The sequence below is a fragment of the Hippopotamus amphibius genome, chromosome 10, assembly GCF_030028045.1.
Source record: "Hippopotamus amphibius kiboko isolate mHipAmp2 chromosome 10, mHipAmp2.hap2, whole genome shotgun sequence".
Classification (NCBI taxonomy): Eukaryota; Metazoa; Chordata; class Mammalia; order Artiodactyla; family Hippopotamidae; genus Hippopotamus; species Hippopotamus amphibius.
This window is the reverse complement of record NC_080195.1, coordinates 55,131,680-55,149,257: the sequence shown is the minus strand read 5'-3', so window position 1 is coordinate 55,149,257 and position 17,578 is coordinate 55,131,680. Positions and strand designations below refer to the sequence as shown.

General features: G+C 38.5%; 1 non-coding gene across 1 annotated transcript; it reads left to right on the top strand.

Moving 5' to 3' along the window:
- Nucleotides 1-7,175: 7,175 nt before the first annotated feature.
- Nucleotides 7,176-7,285, top strand: LOC130830706 (U6 spliceosomal RNA). Its single transcript, XR_009047873.1, has one exon. It is a non-coding gene; the product is annotated as a U6 spliceosomal RNA (small nuclear RNA).
- The last annotated feature ends 10,293 nt before the right edge of the window (nt 7,286-17,578 follow it).

The window sequence follows — 17,578 nt, the reverse complement described above, 5'->3', positions numbered from 1 at the left end:
ATGTTTGGTGAATGGACAATTAAATGCATGCCAATCTACTGGTTCCTGAATTACAAAGAAAAATAAAACGAGGTGACTTACTTCAGAGCTAACACTTCATTATATTTGGTTGTGGGTTTCTCTAATAGATTATATAATGATTTAGTTTCCTTGAATAAAGATGCTTTTGAGTTATGATTTGAACAACCTTAAAGCTTCATTTGTACTTAAATTTAAAGGAGCTTGTTTATTTCTGAGTCGGATTTGAACTCCATTTGATACCACGTTACCAAATTCAAACAATTCTACCCGCCTTTCAATTAAGTGAAAGGAGCAGTGACTTACAGGAACTGTCAATGTATTAAAAATGTTGCAACCACTTTATTTATAGAGCAACATAAAAATGTAATTCAGGTACTTTAAAAAAAATGACACAGACTAAGCAGAGAAGATGAGCCAGAGGGGATTACTTAGTGATCTAAAATTCCGCTCTGCAGTATCGTGAACCTCAGCTTCAAATCCAGCCTCAGTCAAGACAACCTGTCATTCTCCGGAGACTGAGCACTGCCTATCTCGTGGTTCACTGTGTGTGTTTTTCATATTGCTTGAGGACTCCATGTACTTAAAAAACCTCATGGAGTTTTCTCATAAATGATAATTCTATCCCTAATAAGCTTAGCCAAATTCAGAGAACTCCTTGATATATAACCGGCAGCTCCGGATAATGCCCTGGGGTTGTTAACCATTCTACAAAAATCAAATTCAGTCAACACTGCAGAACTTGACTTTGCCAGAAAGTTACCTCATGCCACTTTTCCCTCCTCACCCAGTGCCCCCTAATAAAGTGAGTGTCTAATTACTATTAATTGATTTTGCATGAGTGGCAATCTGTTTTTTAAAACCAGAGAGAAGCAAGTCTTTGACTTCTCAAGTTTATGGGGGAAGTGACCCAATTAAGGGTCTGGCTTCTATGCTTCTAACTTCTTTTTTTACACAAATGACAATACAAACAGACTAGAAGGAGACATCTGCATAACTTGGGAATTTTATGATTGATAGAGCATTATCTTGTCAGCTGAAGACACTTGCATGACAAGGATTTATGATAGAAGGAGGTTCCTGGTTATAAAGAAATAGAGTTTAGTCTGATAAAGGACTTTCAAGATTCTAAACACCACCCGCCTCAGGGCAAGAGGATTAGTACTGCTATGTCAGAACCTAGTCTTATCATAGTCTGAATCCAGTTAAGTGGGAAGAGAAAAGGCATGTGACTCTCAAGATACCAATACAAGTGCAAGTGTGCAAACACACATTTAGAGAATGTAGAGTGCAGGGTGAGAGAGGGCTGAGGAGTCGGAACAGGGAGAGTCATCAGGGCTCAAGGGAAAGGAGCAGAGAAATTCAAACAGTTGTCTGACTGACTCACAGTTGTCTATCAGCCAAGGAGGTGAAAGGGTAACAATAGCATCAAAGAAGCCTTCAGTCATGCAGGAACCACATTGTATTTAAAGTTTGGACAAACAACGTGTGATCTTCTAAGGAGCCACAGAGAATCTTAAAGGCAGGCATATATCAATGGGCAAATTGAATATCTGCCCATAAGTCCTGGAATCAGTCTGAGAGAGTTTTTCCTGAGGCTTTTCAAAGGAATAACAAAGCAAGAAGCTCTTTGGAAAATCACAACCATCTCAAACCAAAGGTGTTCACGTTCTTCCCTCAAGTGCTCCTACTGATTTCTGAACAGTAGAGATCTGAGTGTCCCTTGCCATGTCAAGAAGACTGAAGTGAGCCTGCAGAAACAGAAGCTTTTACCCACGTGGGCCGTTTTTAGGTGGATGGGAGCTGAGGCAAATCACCTTCATCAGGCGCCACATGAAATCAAGCTAAGGCTCATCTTCAGGAAACGTTTTTTTAGCAAAAGCACAAGGGCAACGTGGAGTCCAGGGGGCCAAGTGGAAGGCCTTGGCTTGGAGATGGATTAGAAAAGACTGAATAGGAAAGTGCCTGCAGGAATATATACACACTCACTGTGGGCATGCATATTGGCCTGTAAATTTGCATGTTAGCCCCAGGTGGTCTTCGTGGGTGGGTGTTTCTAATTTCTTCAATACCAGCCATCTCCTCCCTGTAAGGTTATTTTCCATCTTCCTTTCAAAACAGTGGGCCTCAAAGTATTTATCATATACAAGAAATGGCTTGACCCTGGGTGTGGTAGTCAGAATAATTGTCCCCCAAAGATGTCCACAACCTTATCCCTGGAATCTGTGAATATGTTACTTTACACAACATCGGGGATTTTGTGGGTGTGATTAATTAAAGACTGTGTGATTAATTAAAGACCTTGTGATGGAAAGACTGTCATGAATTACATTGGTGGAGTCAATATAATCATGAGGTATGTAAAGGATGGAAGAGGGTGGCAGAAGACTCAGAGAGGAGATGTGACAACAGAAGTAGAGGTCAGAGTGATGTGTGGCCACAGGCCAATGAAAGCAGGCAGCCTTTAGAAGCTGGGAAAGGCAATGAAACAGATTCTTCTCTACAGCCTCCAGAAGGGATGCAGCCCTATTGACTCATTTTAGACTTCTGACTTCCAGAAATGTAAGATGATACATTCATGCTCTTTTAAGCTACAAAGTTTATGTCAGTTTGTTACAGCAGCAATATAAGACTAACACACTGGATGAGCCTCTTTGCAGATATTCTTTTACAGGAGTATCACATTTGGACCATTAATTTTCTTAGCGCACGTTTGTCATTGATGCTCTCATTTGCCTTGTGATGAGCACTTGCTACATTCTACTCACTCTTCCAGGAGCCAGACAGACACAATCTGTCTATCTGGAGCCTGCCTTTAGTAGCTTATGACCAAATGGAAGTAGATATGGTAGGAATAAGGACAGAAGTGTGCCCAATCTATGAGTACATGGGACTCAAGGGTGAGGAAGATCATTTCTACTGAGGAAAATGATGGGAAGATACGTTCTTGAATGAAAATTTGAAAGATGCTTTGTTAGTTGTCAAATGGAGAAGAAATGAGAAGAAAGATCACTCCAGGCAGGGGAGTTGGATGAGTAAAACTCCAGATGCTGAAACAGCTGGATGTGCTCTGGTGGGAATATAAGTATCTATGCTGATAGAAACAAAACTGGAGGCCTAAGTTTAGAATATAAGGTCTGAACTCTGTCTTGTGAGTGACGGAGAATACTAATAAAAGCAGCATCAATTTTAGACCTATGTTTTAAGGAAGTGCTTAGGTAGAAAGCCAGAGTCAGAGAGAGCAGTGAAAAAGTTAAAGGGATATTGCTATAGTCCAAGCAAAGGTAATGCAGGCCAGTCTAAAGTAGTAGCATAAGCAACGGAGAGAAAGATACTGAATCAAGGTATATTACAGAGGTAAAATCCACTGGATGATGATAGATTGGGTACAGTGGGGAGTAGAAGAGTAGTTTAGGATAAAATCTGAGTTTGAGGATTGGGTAGCTAGTGTGCTATTTTCTAAAGGTGGACCTGCAGGAGAACCAACTTGGTGAAAACAGGTAATGATTTAATGTTAAATGCAAGTCTCCATCTTATGTATTCTTTGAGATTCTATCATGAAATAATAAATATGCTATATAGAGAGAAGGAACCATATTTTCTGTCTTTAGCATTTCCCTTGCCTACCATATCGTTGGGCACATGATAAATTCTTTTCGAATTGAAAAGAATATTGTACTCAGCAGGAAAGATACGTGTTTTGATTCCAATTCCGATGTGGAGTTTTGGGTTTAAAATTACCCTGAAGGTCAATCAACATACTTCTAGGCAAAGGCATATCTCTTGGAAATGGATTAAAGAACTATTGATGTTAGAATTTTTTTTCTAGCATGATGCGTTATCTTCAATATTAAGAAAAAGAAACAATTCCTCTTGTATTCTCTTTAATTTTAGGTGTAACTACTAAACAGGGTAGAATTTCAACAACTTTTTTGAGAATCTAAGAAACTGAACAGGTATTTTTGAGTACCTACTGTGTTCATGGAGTTCCCCTAATACAGAGAAAGAGGTATTTTTTTATTCTATTAAAAACTGATTCAAATTTCTGAAAGGCTGGTCAAATCCTCTGCTGTACAATTAATGACTAAAAGTTAAAAATACTGAATTAGGGCCACCACAGCTAATTCAGTCACAGTGGTAGACGTGACAGAGTGAAAGAAATTTTAATTCCCCTAGCGTTGAATCTACTCAAGCAAAATGGATTTTTCCTTTGACTTGAATCAAACACTATCCCAATTCACCAGTTAATATACTTTATTTTGGCTCTATAGTCAACTATAGAGGAAAAAACATCCTAAGTTTTTCCCATTCTAATATCAAAAAGGAGTAAGACCTCCAACAAACAAAATTCTATAACTGAATACCGAGAATAATATGCTAGAAAGATCTCAACACCAGAGCAACACACTCAGGGATCAAAGCAGATTTGAGTCTTAATTATATGGCAGTGTGCAGAACAAACCTGGAGTCATGGCACTTGGGGAGAATAGCTGGTGAGAGTTTTCTAGATGCTTTCATGGTGTTTCCTTTGCATAAAGCAACAACAAACAAAAGATAAGGTTGTAGGAGTTCATTATTAACCAATGGTAACTGGTAAAGAAAATGGTGGCATTTTCTGGCAAAAAAATCTGTCAGTAAATATCATTTCAGAGGTTTAATCTTGCAACCAGAGTCAGTAATTGCTTCCCTATTCCTTGAGCATGAAGGACTCAGAGAGTAAATGATTTATTGTTCTGACAACATAGAACAAATTTTAATATTTTGAAAAAAAACCTGAGACCTATTAATCCTGGCGTGTGTTACTCTTAAACCCAAGGAAATGAAGAAACATTGATCTAATTTCTGCCTTTCAAGAATGAAATTATATATTAACCACAGCGCACCCAGCAGCATACACAACCAGCACCCCCAGAGGTAGTTAGCCTGATATCAGAATTGTGTTTTGCTAGCTAAATACTGTCCCCTCTATGTCATCATACAATTTATTACAGATAGGTTGCTTGATCCAGCAGCCAAGAAATCAAATCAGAATTCTCAGGAAGGACGTGGTGAAACAAAGGAGCAAAGGGGCCAGACACAAAAAGGTAGCAGACTTTAGCAGTGCCTAAGAGTTACCTGGTACTTTTGTCAAATGCATATTCTGATTCAGTAGATCTGAGGTGGGACTGAAGATTCTGCATTTCTAACAAGCTCATCAGAGATGTTGCTTATCCCAGGAACCCACTCTGAGTACAAAGGGTAGCACTTTTCTGTGTTTAAGAAAACTCAAATCACCAAAATAATAGCTACACTGCATATGTGTCCCCAATTTTTCCTCATATTATCTTTTATGGGATTTGTTGAACATCATCTCATTTGTTTTGTTTGTTGTTTTAGTCCATTATGTTTGCTGTATTATATACTGACCTGTTTTTCAGACAAAGAATAGCATCCCCTCATTTACCACTGCTTCTCAGTTAGACTATGAAGCAAGCACTGCATGTTTGTGTTACTGTCTGTTTTAAAAGACACCTGCATGATAACCTTGAGTGGGACTTCCTACCTGCCCTCAAAAAAAAGGAAAAGAAGAGTAAATGACAGAATTCTGCAAAATTCAAGCTAGTGAAGGGGAAAAAAACCAAGACTGTCAGTCTCCAAGGAAGAGAGTACTGTGATTATTAAAAATAATTATAAAACATTTGAAAAACATCCTTCATGCTTCAGTTTTCTCATGTGAAAAACTGGATCGGACCAGAAGGTCTGCTGTGGGTGGGGGATTCAAGACTGTCTCTGCTGCTGTCTAAATATTTCTTCAGCTGAAGAAGAAACATTTCCTGTAAACCTTATTCATGAAAGCCAGACTCTCTTGTCAACTAAGAAGATAGAGGAAAAATAAGGAGTCAGGTAAGGGTAAGGAAGAGAAGAGGCACTTCACCACCTGTTTCCTCCTTTAAGGGGTACTCCTATCAGAAGAAAAACATCCAAGCCAGCTCTTTACTTTTACTTTACACCATGTCTGCCAGGAAAAAAAAAAAAAAAAAAAAAAGATGTTCAAAACAGTAAAGGAATCAAATAAATATCACACTATATGGAAGGCAAGAGTAGTAAAACACAATGGCATTAAGCTTACCCAGATCTGTAGTGATGTTCTCAATAACTGACTTTGTTCAGAAAAAATCTTATTTACTCCTGGCTTACATGACTAGCTGCATTTACAAAATAGAGTGTGAGATGCCTCCCAAAAGGTGTCAGACTCCATTCACTTTGACAAGGGCAGCACAGGCAGAAGTGGTTTTGCTACTGTCTGCTTCACGGTCAGCATCTGTGAAATGGGAATCCTAGCAGTGAAAGCATCCACAGCTCTCGTGGAGGAATTAAGCTGATGCAGTGTGTGAACAACAAGTGTTATTGGCACCATTATTACTATCACCGCCTAGCCATATACTTCTAGACACAGAAGGAGATATAAAACTTGCTCAAATAGGATAAATCTTTTTTTTCCTGGATTCAAATCAACCAGTTGAAATATTCATTCAACACAGATGACTCTGATACTGAATCAGATACTCCAAGAGAAACATAAGAGAGAATGCCCATCTTCGTGCTGCCAACAACCTTATTAGCCAGAATACACTAATATATATGAAGTGATTTATGAAGTCATTTTAGAATAGCCCTAGACAGTATATAATCAAATATTAAATTACACACAGTCAGGTACAAGTACTAAGAAGGGAAGGGAAGGGAAAGATCAATACATGCTAAAATGGAAAGACTAACCCTTTGGGCAAAGAACACATTATCAAGAAATCAGAATATATAGTTGAATGTCACATGGGGACTGGGCTTGGTTTTGTCACCTGTGAAATGGGAATGACAGTACTACGTACCTCATAGGGCTATTTCAAGAGTTAGATGAAATGTGAAAATGAAAAAAAAAATCTGACTTTGTAAAGCAAGACACATTTTTTGTTTTATTATTGTTGGTGATTAGCCCATCTTTTAGGAAATGAAGAGGATTTATGCTGTCTTTGTAAGATGTATTATCTAGAGAAGAGGGAGGGCAGTTATCTAGGAAAAGAGGAAGAGAGGAAGAAAAACCAGAGGGGAAAACAAGCACTGGAAACACATAAGAAAGATGGAGCACTGGCAAGGAGGACAGTAAAAACCACAGGTGGGTACTCACTTCGGCAGCACATATACTGAAACTGGAACAATACAGAGAAGATTAGCATGGCCCCGTGCAAGGATGACACACAAATTCTTATATTTTAAGTTCCATATATTTTAAATTGAGAGACTGAGATTGACATATACACACCACTATGTATAAAATAGATAACTAATAAGGACCTACTGTATAGCACAGGGAATTCTACTCAATACTCTGTAATGACCTGTATGGGAAAAGAAGAGTAGATATATGTATATGTATAACTGATTCATTTTGCTGTGCACCTGAAACTAACACAACACTGTAAATCAACTCTACAACAATAAAAATTAATTAAAAAAAAACCCCACAGGTAGTTGACTTCATTTTTAAAGAAAAGTAAATAAATAGGGTTCATTGATGTGGAAGAATGCCAGGAGTGGGCAGGCATCAGCAGCAGGCTCCTCAATCCTGCCCCCCCTCCTCCGCTGTTTTCCTGCTTCCAGACTGTCAGGCTCTTTCATCATGCATCCCTGGTCCTCAGTCCTCCACAAGCTGACAAAATAAAACAAGGCAGGAGAAAAGAAAACAGCAAAGGAAAAAAAAAAGACCACCCGACTCTCCGTACTTTGATACAAGGGAAAACAGAGGAGGGGCACAGGGGAAGCAGAGATTAGAAACCGTATTAAATTCTCCCCTTGCCTCGGGGATGGTGTTTCCGCACATGACTAGTCCTGCTCCCAAGCCAGAGAATTTACTTTACCCCATGGCCACAAGCAAGGCGGGCTGGATAATAAGAATAATAGGAGACGGCAATTCCGTGGATGTAAAAGGTACACATTCAAAAGAAGGAAGGAGAGAAAAGACAGCAATGGAGAATAAAATAAAGGATTAGCAAGAGCTGGAGAAAGATAAAAGAACGCGCGCAAGAAAAATGGTTCATTTGTAGAACTAATACATTAGGTAAGACTCTAAAACATTGTCCCAGGTTTGAGAGACTTCAAGGGGATTTTAAAAGAGGACAAGCCCACTAGGGATCTGAGTAGATTATACAATATGCAAAGCTGACTTGCAGAGGAAGAATAAGATGATTTACCACCTGTTCAGCTCCTACTATGTGCCTGGCATTCTGTTGGGGCTTTACATTCCTTAAATGCGTGAATGTTTACTATTGTTACCTACAGGATGTAGGCTGCTCAGAAAGCTTGAATTCCCTGAAATTACCTTCCCACCCTCCACAACAATGCTCACTTCCGTTACAGCCTCAAATCGCAATTGAAAATTAGTCTTTGTGCTTTGTGAGGACCTAGAGGGTGGGATAGGGAGGGTGGGAGGGACGCTCAAGAGGGAGGGGTTATGGGGATATATAGATACATAGAGCTGATTCACTTTGTTGTACAGCAGCAGCTAACACAACATTGTAAAGCAATTATACTCCAATAAAGATGTGAAAAAAAAAAAAGGAAAGAAAATTAGGCTTTGATTTCTTCTATTACAACATAGGTATGTAGGGCCTTCCCTGGTGGCACAGTGGTTAAGAATCTCCCTGCCAATGCAGGGGACACAGGTTTGATTCCTGGTTGGGGAAGATCCCACATGCCGTGGAGCAACTAAGCCCACGCACCGCAACCACTGAACTCACACGCTGCAACAACTGAAGCCTGTGCACCTAGAGCCCGTGCTCCACAATGAGAAGCCACTGCACTGGGAAGCCTGCGCACCACAGTGAAGAGTAGCCCCCACTTGCTGCAATGACAGAAAGCCAATGAAGACCCAACACAGCAAAAAATTTAAAAAGAAAACCAAGAAACAAAAAGCACAATACAGGTATGTAAAGTATAAGGCCACAAATTTCAGAAATAATTAAGCCCAGGTTAGCCATCTCAGGTAACTGAAAGGAGGTAAGATTAGTGATGAAGCGGAGAAGAGGGTGGAGAAAGAAGATTCTAGGGAAGAGACAGCATTCTTATAATTCGGGATCCAGGGTTCTGAAAGAGGAGATATATAACTGAGGGCACGTGTTTCCTATTCCATCACTTTACCTGGAGCACGTGCCAATGACAGAATGACAGGTGTGTACAGGACGACTTTAGAATTGATAATAAATATATATCTATATCTATCTATATATAGATATGTATATCTGAGGAGCAAGTAAACTCTGCTTTTGTGAGAACTGAGAATATTTCTAGTATTCTGAAAGAGTGAGGCAGTCAGATATCTTAAAGTAAAACTAATTTAAACACACACACATCCCATGAGAACCTGGGTTTGTTGAGGTACAAGGGTGTTACAGGTAATGGAGTCAAACCTCATCTCATTTTACAGGTGAGGAAACCAAGGCCCAGCAATATCACATGACTTACCCATCCCACACCATGCAGCTAGTTAGAAGCAGGCCTGCTACAAACAGTAAATGCTGGAGAGGGTGTGGAGAAAAGGGAACCCTCGTGCACTGTTGGTGGGAATGTAAATTGATACAGCCACTATGGAGAACAGTATGGAGGTTCCGTGAAAAACTAAAAATGGAATTACCATACGACCCAACAATTTCACTACTGGGCATATACCCAGAGAAAACCATAATTCAAAAAGACACATGCACCCCAATGTTCATTGCAGCACTGTTTACGATAGCCACGTCATGGAAGCAACCTTAATGTCCATCAACAGATGAATGGATAAAGAAGATGTGGTACATATATACAATGGAATATTACTCAGCTGTAAAAAGGAACCAAATTGGGACATTTGTAGAGACATGGATGGACCTGGAGACTGTCATACAGAGTGAAATAAGTTAGAAAGAGAAAAACAAATATCATATATTAACGCATATATGCAGAATCTAGAAAAATGGTACAGATAAACCAGTTTGCAAGGCAGAAATAGAGACACAGATGTAGAGAACAAACACATGGACATCTAGGGGGAAAAGTGGGGGGGTTGGGGTGGGATGAATTGGGAAATTGGGATTGCCATATATATGTTACTAATAAGAAAAAAATATCAAATTGTACATTTTAAATATATGCAGTTTATTGTATGTCAATTATACCTCAATAAAAGTTCAAAAAAATTAAAAAAAATAAATTTAAGAAAAAAAAAAGCAGGCCTGAAATTGATATCTGATGACATTCACCTACTATTTTCTACATTACCCCACTATGTTATCTCACGGAGGTGTCACCATATCAAATAGCTCTGCTTAAAGTATACCTTGGATTGAAATGAAGCTGAGCTCAGGCAAACAATTACAGACCTGTATGACAGCTGCTCATGGGGTATGGTGAAGCTCACTTATGACGCAGTGGAAAAATATGGGCTTCCTAGTCAAACGGGGGCAAAAGATGCGTAAACTAAAATTACACTTAAATTGTGTTTTTTTTTTTTTTTTGGCCAATTATACATTATTTTTATTATCCAGTTGCATGTTATGAGAATTAAATGAAATAACATATATAAGAGGCCCAGCAAAGTGCTGATTCTCTTTTCTTCCCCCAATTATCAACAAATCCCTGTCTTTGGGGGAAAAAAGTAAGTGATTTTCTTGTTAGTTTTCCTGAATACCTTCAAGATCTTCTCCCCGCCGCTGCCTAATTCTGCTTAAACTCTTTTTTTCAGAGACAATGATCAAAAAGAAAATAGAATTTTTTTCTTGATTAATCACCCACCCCCACCCTCACTCCTAGGGTGTAGGAAATTAGAGGCAGGAGAAACTTACTACGCCTTATAATTGTCATGTGAAGAAACAATGACAGAGCAAATATCTGTGATATTTTCCCAGGAGCCACAGAAAAATTCTGAAGTACAAGTAATGTTGGGCCTGCTTCTGTATTTTATAAGGAAGAGTTTGCACATGTTGTCATGAGGATGTATGTAGCCAGGGTGCTTGTGCACCTACCCTTTGGTTTAACATCATCTATCTCATTCTGGCTGGGCATGTACAAAGAAAAAGACTTTGGATTGTGGCCGGTTATGTTTAAATGTGCAAAGTCCCATCTTTGGCAATTTATATGCTTTTCTGTTTTCTATACTGAAACTTGGAAGCAAAGATTCTCCCGATTTTAGGTCTTGGTTTTGTAAAAGAATAAGGGAGAGAATGTAAAATGAAAATGATTGAGCATGCCCTCTATGCCAAGAACCACTGCAGATATTTAATCCTTAAACCCATCTTGCCCTCTGGAAGGTAAAGTAGAACATTTGTCTTCTGACTCTCTACTAGCACTAAAAAGAACATTTGGCACATAGTAGGGGTTTACTATGTATTGATATTTGTTCAATGAATAAATGAACAGTCCACCAAGCTGAGTAGCATTACCTTCATCGTACTGATAAAAGGGCTGAGAGGACTTCCTAGGTGGCGCAGTGGTGAAGAGTCCGCCTGCCAATGCAGGGCACATGGGTTCGAGCCCTGCTCTGGGAAGATGCCACATGCCATGGAACAGCTGGGCCTGTGTGCCACAACTATTGAGCCTGTGCTCTAGAGCCCGTGAGCCACAACTATTGAGCCCATGTGCCACAACTACTGAGGCCCATGTGCCTAGGGCCCGTGCTCCACAACAGGAGAGGCCACTACAATGAGGGGCCTGTGCACCGCAGTGAAGAGTGGACCCCACTCACAGCAACTAGAGAAAGCCCCTCCCTGTGCAGCAACAAAGACCCAACGCAGCCAATAAATTAAAAAAAAAAAAAATAGGGCTGAGAATCAGAAAAATTAAATTTCCCGGTCATGGTCTTAAACACGACGCAGATCCAGAATGTAAATCAGAGCTGTCTGTCTTCCATTACCAGGGCTCCATTCTCTCTACTATGTTGCCTTGGTAGAAAGAGCAATGGATTAAACACAGTTCATAAAGTCTCATGGCCTAACAGGTACAGAGGTGAAACATTTTATAAAAATGAAAACTATGTTAATTTAATTCTCCCTAGTCTATGATATGACCATCTTCCCTGTCCACCGACCAACTTAAGTCTTACTGAAACAGGTACATCATGAAGCCTGCAGGTATAAAAGATCAATGCCAAGCGCATGTACTGAGATACTTTCCAATGATCAAGGGCAGCACTATCTCTTGGACAAAGATCCTGTGTTCCAGAGGCTGCAGAAGATGAGCAGTGTGACTACGGGCCAGTCATTCAGTGTCTCTGATTCTCAGTTTCTTCAGCTGTAAGTGCTGGGGTGTGGGAGATGGCACACCGTGTTGGTAGGCATTGTTCCAGCTTTAATATTCCATGATTCCTTCCTTCTCAACCACCATCAGACACTCACAATGAAAGAGTTGAGGACATAGACTTTTGCCTCGTTTTCTCTCTCCTCAAGGAATCCTGCTCCATTTTTATAACTGTCACATATATGTCTGTAAAGTCTATGCTATGACATTATGAATTGGGAAAAGGAAGTAGAATATGTTCATCCTTGCCAAGACACATGAACAGTGAGAATTGCTTTCAGTGATGGTCACCTATCCAGTACATATACGTCTTTCTACATCTTTACTCCTTCTTTATTTAATTTTTTTTATTGAAGTATAGTCGATTTACAATGCTGTGTCAGTTTCAGGTGTAGAGCAAAGTGATGAAGATAAAATATATATATGTTTATATCTGCATCACTTTGTTCTCTCTATATATATATCTGAATATGTATATATTCTTTTTCAGATTCTTTTCCCTTGTAGGTTATTATTAAATATTGAGTATAGTTTCCTGTGCTACACAGTGGGTCCTTATTGGTTATTTATTTCATATAGAGTAGTGTATATATGTTAATCCCAAACTCCTACTTTATCCCTCCCCCCCACTTTGGTAACCATGAATTTGTTTTCTATGTCTGTGGGTCTATTTCTGTTTTGCATATAAGTTCATGTGAATCATCTTTTTTTTTTTTTCAGATTCCACCTATAAGTGATATTATATTTTCATTTTTAAAATTATTACTTTGATCAGGTAGATTTTATAGTTTCACTCCTTATTTACCATTTCCACTTTATGGTCTAAAAATGTAAGTTTGCTATGGATATAAGCTTGTTATGGATAAAAACATGACAAATTTGAACAGTGATTACTGCCACTGAACAGGCTTAGCCAGGAGTTAGAACATTTCGTTGATTTTCTGTGACTTAGAGTTATGAGTTTTGACCATGGTCTATAATGGAGAGGCAGAAAACACCACTGAATGAAGTGGGCAGGAATGAGTAAAATAATGTAGTAGTGAGTAACAGCTAGCATGGACTCCATGTTGAAGGGAGTAGCAGGGACTAGTAGAGACTGTGGCTGAATTAAGACCGCAGGTCCTGCCTACTGAGTTTAGCCAAATTTTGCCATGTACAGTTGTTGGTCTAGGGTATCTAAATCTTACAATGTTCATTTAAAAAGTCAGATATCTGAATTTTTATATGAAATGTGCCCATTTTCAATAATGGCTCGATTTCTAAAAATAAACAAAAACTATAGGCCAAATAAAATATATTTGTGGTTTGAGTTAAGCTAGCAGATTACTAGTTTGAGAACTAGTAATTTAGAAAGATCAATCTCTGAGAATTAGTGTTTCCTTCTTGTGCATGCAGAGTGTGTACCTGTGTGTATATGTTTGTGTGTATCTGACTTAGCAATCAATTGCTAGACACACACACACACACACACACACAAAGGAGCATATTGATGAAATAATCTGTAACCTCATGGGAAACACAAATGGAGTTCCCATGACACCCTAGATTGTTCTGTTAGACAAAAGCTACTGAAATCTACCCTGGGCTGTCTCTCTGGAAACAAATTCCACATTAAAGACTTGGAGAAATATCCTACTAGGGGTTGGAAGATGGTTAAGATCAACGCCTGTGGGTAGAGGATGACGTGTGCTAAATGTGGGTGGAGATATGTTTGACTGCAAGAAATAAAAAAGGCCCCTCTTAAAGGTGGACAAATAAAGGAATAAGAGAGTGATGTTATAAACCAGTCTGCACACACAGATACATCCCCAAGCCAACTCTAACTTCTTGAGCATGTTTCTGTTAAACAATGGACACTCTATTTGGTATACAAGTTAAATTTTTCTCTGTGTTTTTAATTTTAAGATAGTTTTCCAAAGTTTCAGTGGTATGATGTACATGCTTATATAATTTTTTAGAACACTATTGTAGGTAGGAAGTAACTGACAAGGGCATAACAAAGGAAAACCCACCCTGCCTTTTCCTCCATCCCTGCGGAGGCCACTTTGAGGGTCTCGGCTTTATACAAAGGGCTCTGCTCCCCATGACCTCTCTGACACACCAACAACATGTGTGCAATAGGCCATGGCACAGCAAAATATGACAGAAAAGAGAAAATGCCACACTGAATAGTGGAGCTAAAGAACTGGAAGAGGAAGTGGCACAAACTCCTCCTCGTCCCAAATACATTATGGAAAAGTAATCAGAAAAGTGATGGTAACCACAGACTTGGGTTACAACCACACAGTGAGATAACAGAGCCCCAGCTGGGGTTGGAATAATTTTCTGTCCCTTATTTCTCTACTAAATTTTTTTTTTAAATTCCAAATACAATATCTCTTATGAAAGAAGATTCTCAGTGTAAGTACTCCTTTTCATACAATGCAAGCTCTTTTCCCATTCTCTACTCTGAAACTTACTAGCAACACTGAGGTGTTTGCAAAATTGAATCCTTTTTTTAGACTAACACATTTTAGGAGTGAAGCTTGAAGTGAAGATGAAAGGAATGTAAGGGGATGTGATTACCTTTATCACACAATGGAAAACAATAATAAGGTATTCTACTTTTCTGTACTGCACTTCCCTTACTATCATCACATGCAATAATCCCCTTGGATATTCCCAGCTACCCTGGGAGTTAGAGAGAGCATGGATAATTACTCCATTTACAGACTCAAAGGCATTGCTCAATGTCACTTTGCTGGGTGAACTGAACCTAAACTTCGATTCCTATGAATCCAATTATGGAGCTTTGTTAATTGCGTCTGTAAATCTTGACCTTACATTCTCACCTTCCAAACCCTCATTTAAGATAAAGTTATCAAAGAGAAGATATGAATTAATAATTAAACATCATACTCTAACTAGGCCTATATTTAAGAATTACCACTGGTGTAAATGTAAATGGGTATTATGCAGGCCAATAAACTTTGGAAATGTTATCAGGGTTCTAAGTAATAAGATCATGTATACTTATTTTCTCTGGCAACTTAAATGCTAGACAATGTACACGCTCTAAAGTAACCATCTCTGTCTTTCTCCTCCTTACAGCACAAAGTAACAGATGGGCTATCTCAACTAAAAACGTCAGCACTTTATTGACCAAGCTTCTGCTAGATTTCATAACAGCAATTTGTGAATTATGATTTCTCCTTTCAGGGACTAAGGGGACATAATTATTATTCAGGAAAACCTGTTTTTTTTTATTCTTCCATTTTAAATGTTATTCCATTTTTAAGATGCTTGTATTTTTTTTCTCATTTTACAATACAGTCCTATATAAGAAGTATTTCCTTTCTGACTCATAATTCAGTTCTTAGACTATTAGACCATACCACCTGCTAGAGAGTAACATGCATCTCATTAAAGATAGCTGCCATTATTAATGATCAAGCACAGTTCAATGAGTACAGTAAAACCTTAAACATAAGCATAAAGCAAAACGCTAAAGATAAATTAGGGCTGCAATGAAACTCAGCTTCAATAAAGCATCTGGCTGAAATATCTATATTCAGCTTCAGTCTAATACACTACAAAATATTAACTATGGGCTTTCCACATAACAAATATTTATACTTTAATCTCTCATTCATCCTATAAGTAAACCTAAACCTAAATCTTGAAAGATAACCTAAAAATCTTTCATGGAAGCTATATAAATATAAATTTACAGAATTTATTTCTTTTGTAGGGTACATTTTATAAATTGGGTATTATCTGCATTAGCATGGTACAAGGAATATGCTAAATGTTTTAAATTACTGGATCCAAATTTCCCTTCTGCTTTCGTATTTGAGTAAAACACTTCTCAAGATAATATTTTTCATAGTTTAGCATTGTTTCTCCAAATGTGAGAAAGGGTCTAATTTGTGGCATTATGCTACTGTGTTTTCTTATCTTATTAAATGATGCCATTTTCTGCTTTTCTCACCCAAATAGCATCTGCTAGCCACAAAACTAGAAACGCATCTTTTTAATTAAATGCTTATTTTATTTTCCCTAGGGATAACACAGTGTAGAATTACTTTCTCAAGATTTACTGTTTTCTTTCCCTTTATCTCAGGCCCCAATATATATTCAACATGTCCTCTGAAGTAACAACCGTCCTATCTGGCTGAGAAGTGATGGACACGGCTCCTTAATCACGCTGTACACTCCGTTCTTGGCACCTCCATACCCGAAAGATATCGACAAATTGGATGGAATTCAGAGAACAGCAAGAAAAATGATTAAAGAGATGGAGACATTGACTTATGAGGAAAGATGAAAGGATGAAATCTGTATAGCTTGGCAAAGCAACAACTGAGGTGGCGTATGATAACTGTCTACGAGTGTTTGAAGAATGTAAACACTGAAGAAGAGAGGGAACTTTTTAGAAGAGTCTAGGGAATAAGCTGAGCAAGAGGACAGAACTGAACAAATGAGAGAGAGAGATGCTAAGAGGGGATGTTTGCTTATCAATTGCAGTTTCTGATAAATTACAAACTGAAATCTAAAGAAAAGGACTGGCATCTCAGGTTTGTAGGTTACCATCAGGGTTGACCTACATTGAGAAAATGGCAAGGGAGAGAATAAGTAGTGTTTGTTTGCACGTGTATATACAATATGTGTGCTGTCGTTTTCAGTTTACCAAGTGTTTTCACAGGCATTACCTCATCAAAATATCACAATGACCTTATGCCATTATTAATTCATCTTAAATAAGGACATGCTGAAGTTTACTTCTGCATAAGTACTGAGACAATCAGGAAAAACACAAGTAAAACATCTCTAACCCTGAATTTATAATCTGTTCACTCTCACAACACTCTACATTCCAGAATTCCAATATAGTTTATATTCACACACATTTTAGATAAAGAACTTAAGGTGATGTTTCAGGCAATGGTCTGTCTTCATTCTACCTCTTTTCTTGCTGTTCTCTCCTGGAGTAGATTAGATATTATGTGCTCCCAGGGAAAATTTTTGTGGTGAGTAATCTCTTATTGTGATCGATGACCTAGTGTGAAAATGATTCCTGCTTCAGGTGTCTGGGTACCCCTTTCCCTTGAGTGATGGATTTCACTGCAGCTTCACACCCTAACTCTGTTAACCAAAGCCCTCTGATCATTCATTAATGCAAAGTATTGAGATGCACTGATATCCCACCATTTGCAAGGATATTTATTGCATAAACAGAATCAAATTCTTAACGAGATGGAACTCAAATGTACTA